This window comes from Coturnix japonica, chromosome 3 (assembly GCF_001577835.2).
Source record: "Coturnix japonica isolate 7356 chromosome 3, Coturnix japonica 2.1, whole genome shotgun sequence".
NCBI classification, from domain to species: Eukaryota; Metazoa; Chordata; class Aves; order Galliformes; family Phasianidae; genus Coturnix; species Coturnix japonica.
The window spans coordinates 35423317-35430122 of NC_029518.1; the positions used below are offsets into that span (position 1 = coordinate 35423317).

General features: G+C 42.8%; 1 long non-coding RNA gene across 1 annotated transcript; it reads left to right on the forward strand.

Annotated features, from left to right (window-relative positions):
* Nucleotides 1–295: 295 nt before the first annotated feature.
* On the forward strand, nt 296–6398 carry LOC116653110. The gene is made up of 3 exons (XR_004306476.1): nt 296–716; nt 1408–1524; nt 6063–6398. It is a non-coding gene; the product is annotated as an uncharacterized LOC116653110 (long non-coding RNA).
* Nucleotides 6399–6806: the final 408 nt, after the last annotated feature.

The window sequence follows — 6806 nt, forward strand, 5'->3', positions numbered from 1 at the left end:
ACAGTCCCTGCCAGGAAGGAAAGGCCTCCTGGACTGACCACAGCTTGCTAATGGTACAAAGCATTTGATTTGTTCCAAGTGTGAGGGCATACTTGGTACAGCCAAGACAAGCTGCAAAATTCTTCTGCTTCTCCCGTGACCTGTCATCACCTATCTTCTAGCCAAGATGTGGTTTGGAAAAATCAGTGGGTAAACAGCATGTGGAGAAAATTATCTCTGGGAAAAGAAGTAGTGCTGCAGTCTTTGCTGCTTCTCATGCAGGGCTTTTCTTGCTGTTTGCCACTGCCAGTTGGTAGACTGCTGACAAAAGCTTACTGATATTACCCTTTGCTCTTTATTTCTCAACTATACCTGTTGGCAAGCAAGTGATGATTTTAGCATGTATGGCATGAAATGAAACTCCACAGGTGGAACAGAATTTCACCTCAGAAAAGAAAAACTACAAGTCCATGACAGTTTTCTTTGCTTGTTTTCTATTTGTTACAGTGCAGTTCTATGTTACTGTAGTGGAAATGCTAAATCACAGCCTGAAACAGCGATTGAACACCTGGTGGGAAGGCATGGCCAACCCAGAGGTGCTCAGGTGCCTGCAGTGTACTGGCATGTCTGGAAGGGGTGGAGCCGGGATCCTCTCCTTCCCAGATCTCACTAAAGGGTTGACAGGGGGAGGTAAAGGTTTCTTTTGGAGATCTCTGTGTACCTTAGGCCTTCTAAAGGTAAGCAGCTTTTTTCCTTTGCTTCTGCATCTATGGTTGCTGCATTTGAGCTTGTTCTCTTTTGCTCTAGCCAAAGGCTTTGCCACCCTGCTATTATTATCCCATTGTAGCATTACTGTAACCTAGAGGAGCATGATAGGGATCAAATTGTGTTCATTTGTATGGTATGGATAGAAATCTTACAACCTAAGCTCATATATTTAAGTAAATTATTAAAATTATACTTTTAAAATCAACAAGATTTTAAAATCAAGTCTCTTTTCCTCTGTTGGAGGATGTTCTTTTTTATTTATTTTTTTATGGGTGTTGGGTTTGTGTTTTTTGGGTATTTTTTAGCTTGGACAGTAATGGAAAAGTTTTGGTTTTGTTTTTTTTTTTTTTGTTTCCTATTTATTGAACATTTCATTTTCTAGTTCCTGTATGCCAGAGAAAAAAGCTGGCTTTGATTTCAAACAGTGTAGAGGAGCAACTCTGTTCAGAACTGTAGCAGTAGAACTCCAGTTGAAATAGTTTAGTTAAATGTTATACATTAAGATCATAGCCTAGTTTACTAAATCCATTTTGAAGAAAGCTTAAGCTGTGGCAGAAGGACAAGAAAAAGGCAAAGAGTATACAATAACTTTATGGGATTACAGTTATGAAGTTTCCCATCACCATCCCGATACTGGGCAGCACTTTGTCTCCCCTCCAGGTCAGATGGGACAGAGAGCAGGGAACTCCAAAGGAAGCACCCGGATCCATGCAGCATGCTTTGGTAATGAAGACAAGGCTGATGGGCAGTGAATGTAGTCCTGGCATGCATCCAAAGGTCTGTGCAGGGGATAGAGGGAAGTACAGTGGGTGTGCAAGGAAGGAAGGGGCTGGGGATGGAGCTCCTTCCCACCACCCTGCCTGGCCCTGCACCTCCTGCTTCCCATTTTCTGCCTGGCTATTCAGGGCCAAATTCTGACACATCCCCCTAGCATCCGGCAAAGTGAATGGACGCTGTGTTTTTCCACTCAGCTGTGATGAGAGTTTGGCCCCCAGTGTTTAACTGTTGGTTCCTGGCTCTGTATGCTTGTGCTGTCCTCAGCACGAAATCTCAGACTGGCTTGGGTTGGAAGGGACCTTAAAGATCATCTAGTTCAGCCATGTACCCATTTCCATGGGAAGCCTGTTATGTTGTTCAGTTAAGGTGAAATTGCTCAGCTATGTAATGTGCTGGTCTTTCTTGATATTCAGCATCTTCCTTGTGCAGTTGGGACTGCAGAGGGAAAGTGATTTGCTAGGCCACACAATGGCTCAGCAGTATATCTGCAGTCATCTCTTAACCTCCCTCTATCTCCAGGACCATGCAACCACCTAATATTGCATCCCTGGGGAGAACTTGCTCTGTGCAGCTTTGGCCTTTTAACCTTTTAATGCTCTTCCAGTTTAAGCTCTTTTGTGGCAAGATCCAGACTGAAATTGCTGAACGCAGATGTCACAAATTGCTTTTCAGTGTGCTCTGGTGATGTCTAGAGCTGCTGACAAGACCTGAAAAAGCTGCATTTTAAAAGGAGGTTTTTAGTCTGGACGAGCTTTAAACTGCCTTTTCCGTAGTTCAGCATCTGTTCCTACATGAGTGATGAACTGACTAGTACAAAGCAAAAACCAAAGTGCTTTCACCCCAAAATGGACTCATAGCCTGCAAAACTCTGCCAAAAGGTGAAAGTAAATACTTTAAAGAAACAGGGAATTCTGAAGAAGTTGGAAAGCCTCATTCCATGGCTATGTTCTAAGAGAGGTTAAGGGGCAATAAGCAGGATCCTCCATGAGGATCCCTCCCAAGCAGTCTGTGGAGGGGACTGTTGGACACAGGAGCTGGGTTAAGAGGATTTTCTCTCTTGTAGACTGTGACAGGTCCTGTGTCCTAAGGGACCACTGACTGCCCAGCCAGGGGGAGAAATGCAGCCTCCTAAAAACCACCTGGAAAATGCACTGTTCCCATAGATCTGCCTTCAGAACAAGCAAACCAAAAACACATTTAGGAAAAAATGAGGTCTTCTGGTGCTCACCACCAGAGTGGCAGAGAACTGAATGGAAAAATCTTCCCTCCAGCTCTGTGACACATTCCTCGCAAGCACTGCTACAAAAATACTCCCTTAACTCCTCTGAGCTTTAATGTAACGAAGACATGCGCCCAAATTGCTCTGGGCAACTACATCTTTATTTGTTTATCTTCTTTAAAGTGTGTTCATTTGAGTGTTAATATCTGTGATTGGATGTTGAAATTGTATTCCTCTTTTGATTACTGGGATGTTAGAATATCGGATCATAAATAATGTTTTTCTTCTTACCCTCATCATCCTCCTTTCACCCTAGTATCTGCATATGCTTCAGGTTGCTGATCTAATGCAGTTAGTGACTGGAAGATGTTACTGTGCAAATTATATTTGATAGTTAACTTTAATATCTGATAATCACTACACCTGATTCTGTTAGCACAGATGTTTAATTATATGCCAGCTTTTGCCTGAAATGCACCAAAACTATAATTGATCACCAACAGCATTAATGAACAGAAATGCTGATGACCATAAGTGAAAATCCCAGACCAGTCATGACTGGGAGCAACTTGGTAGCAGGTCTGGGTGGGAAGGCCTATGCTCTTTCCCATCAGCTGCTGCCAAGCTGCTGAGGGCTGTGGCTGTGCCCCCAGCCCTCAGCTCATCCTACATGTGATGGAGACATGGGCAAGGAGAATATGGCCGGGCACATTCTTCCTGGCACCTCCTAGTGACTGCCAGTCCAGCCCCGATGAACTAAACATGGCACGACTGGATGTGAATTTGCAACTCCTTCCTTACAGCTCACAGCCTGCCTGTTTATTTATCTTCTAAATTCAAAATCCCTACAATAAATAGTGGGTAGCACACAATAGCATGTTTACCCTCACTTCTCTTGTGAGCAGATTTCTTAATTGCCTCTTGTGATGACTGTGTATTGCACTAGTGCTCCCAGTCCCCAGGAGACCTCACGCTTGCCTAGCTTTGCTGCAGGGTGTTTATCAGAGCAGATGGTTTTGCTCTCAGAGGCTGCATTTTCCCTTGCAGGAGGAAGTGTCACGGCCCAGCACTGAGTGGTCCCTGAGGCAGGTGTGGGGCTGGAAGGTGCCTGCTGGTGGGAACAGGGAATTGAGTGGGGACAGAGCTGCTGCCTCTGGCAGAGCAGAGCCCATGGGGCAGGAGTGGAGCATGGCAGGCTGGATGCTACCCACTCCTGCAATAGCTCATCTAAACCTTCAGCTTATTTTAAACAATTTCTTGCTATAACAAAAAAGAACTTAATGAGATCTCACTCTGCTTTCCTATCTTGCACAACAGCATGAGCTAATCAGGCAATTTTATGTATAACAATGAACAACCCCCTTCTTGCAATGATGTTCTGCACTTTGGGTGCACTTGGCTTTGTTATACCAGGCAGCACTTGAAGAGAGAATTATCCACACTCTGTGAATAAGTGAGATGAGATGCAGAGAAGGTATGTGACCAGATCAATACCCAACAGCACTTGCAGAAATAGGTGTAGGAGTCTGTAAAACCCAGAACGCTGTATATTGTTGCTTGTTCTTCTTCCATGGTACCAAGGCTAATTCATTGCCTGGCATGCTGTACTGGATGGGAGCATATACATTACTGGTAAGGTTCAACTTCCTAATCATTGCTTATGAACTGAGCACTAACCAGGCTCCACCACTCGTGAGAAGGCATTGTGCAAACTACTACCTAACCTATTACCAACAGTTATGATCATTTGGGCACATCCACGTTTGTACATCTGACATTGACTCTGCTTATGGAAAATGCTCTGTGAACACAAAGCAGCTGCTTTTGAAGTGTTGTATTTCTTAAAAAGTGCCATAAAAAAGCAAATGTCAAAGAAATGCCCCCTCAAGCCACAAAAAAATTCAGGCACATATTTTGACTAATGTCTTGCCAAAGTTTGTTTTTAATTGACTTTTTTTTTTTAAACATGTAATTACCATATAGAAGCGCAGAAATGCAAATCAAACCACAAAAATTCCCCTATTTTATTTCGCACTCAAAATAAGTTACAGTGAAGTTGTCAAATGCATGGGTTTTTTTTGTTTTTTTTTTAATGAACTGGGAAACCCTCCATCTTGAGAAGAGAAGGTTTCATCTTGGCATCAAGGCCAGCGGGCAATAAAGCTATTTCTCTGGAAAACTTCTATTCTTAGATTCTTAGGGGAAGAACATAGGGACATGTTGTCTCTCAAAAATAGTAACAATATGTACTCAGTAAAGCAACAGGGGTGACCACAAGAGCTTCCATAAGGATCTGACTTATATGCAGCAAAGTTTTTCTACCAATGTTTAGGAGAAGAAGTTTTGGAAAGGAGTTCAAACTCAGTTCCACAGGCCCTAAATTTGAAGTGTCTTTGGGTGCTGACCTGTAGAGTACTCACTTCAGGAGTACTAAGCTTAACTCATCCTTGCTGGTACCCTGGGGAATTTGGGTTGATTTCTGAGGGCTAGACAGGCAGCATCTCAAAAATCAGTTGCCTGCTAATGAGTTGCCACCTCTAATTAACTGATCATGAATTTTTAAAGTCCTTTCAATTATGAAGGTGTAGCCCACCTGATCCAGTCACTGTCCACAACATCTCTTTCCAGGAATATTAATGTCCTTTGTGAGGGCGTTCTGGATCTGCCCTCAGGGACAGAAATGCACAGCCAGCCTGTGAGTACATTAAGGATTTAACATTTTGATGGCTCTGAAGGCAAACCTTGCTACTTCAGACTCCACACCAAGGCTAAGTGATAAAGTATTGGAGGATTGTATGTTTCCAACAGGGATCAAAACAATGTCCTGGGAATCAAGACTGAGAAACTGTGAGCCAAAGAGACAATGATATATAGTCACCTAAATCCATTCAAGTCACAAGCCACCAAGAATCCTGTAAAATGCTTTGTTTCTGGCTTGTCCACATCCCCCTATATGTTCACTTCAGTGGGTTAGAGAAAAGCCTCACAGAGGTGGGCTTTGATCTGGTTGTGATGGCTGGTGCTCAGCAACCACCTGATATTACCCCCCCAAGAGGAAATTAAGCCCTGCTGCTGGAGAAACCACAGCTATAACAGGGATGGAGAGAGTGATGAGCAGATGGGGAAGTGTCTTGCCTCAGCAGTACTGGCTTGGCCTCCTGCTTGAGCAGTAAATACAAAAATAGGTATCTCTTCCCAAGAGCCTCACTAGCAATGGACTAAATCCTGCTCTAAGCACCAATAGATTTATTGTATTTTTTTTCCCCATCCTTTCTGGACAGATGACTGTTTCTAAACCTTCCTCACTCTATCCACGCAGAGATCTGATGGGCCCAATGCAGCTTTGATGAAATCCAGAGGAAAATTTCTCCCATTGCTCTGCACCCTGGTTGAGATTGGTGAGAGACTGTTTGGAGCTATGGGTTCTGGTGGTGTTTACAGCAGTTCTGTACCTTTAATTCTCTGCATGTAAGGAATGTCCTGAATGGCAAGCAGAGTGATCCCATCACAGAGACCCTCAGAGGACCCACCTGCAGCCCTGCTTCCTGGATTTGATTTTATTTGACATCTTGATATTGCCAGCTCTGTTGTTTTATCTGCTGCCTTATGATAGCTGAAGATTTATTGAGACCATAACTTTGGGGAAAAAATGGTTACCTGAACATCTTTTTACTTTTTAATTTTTTTAAAATTATTTTTATTTATTTATTTTTTTAGCAAAAACATAATTTTCACAATAGAAAAATCACTTCAAGAAGAATTCAACTGTCTGTAGTTTGGTTTTGGGTTTCTATTTCAGTCTCACATCCAATCTAATTGTTGGGAAGGGCAAATGTTGGGTACTAAGTCGCTTGTAGGGTCAGAAAGATTGCAGCTAGAATGAAAGGCCCTTCAGGTTTCTGGAGGGAATTTCTGGGATTTTGAAAAATAAGTAGGTTTGTCATAAACTGCCTTTGTTCTCTTTATTTTATTTATGCTGCAGTTATGTTTGTTGATGCATTGGCTACCTTGTCTGGCCAACTGCTTAATCTCACTTTACCAAATGTGGATTTGCAGAGATGTA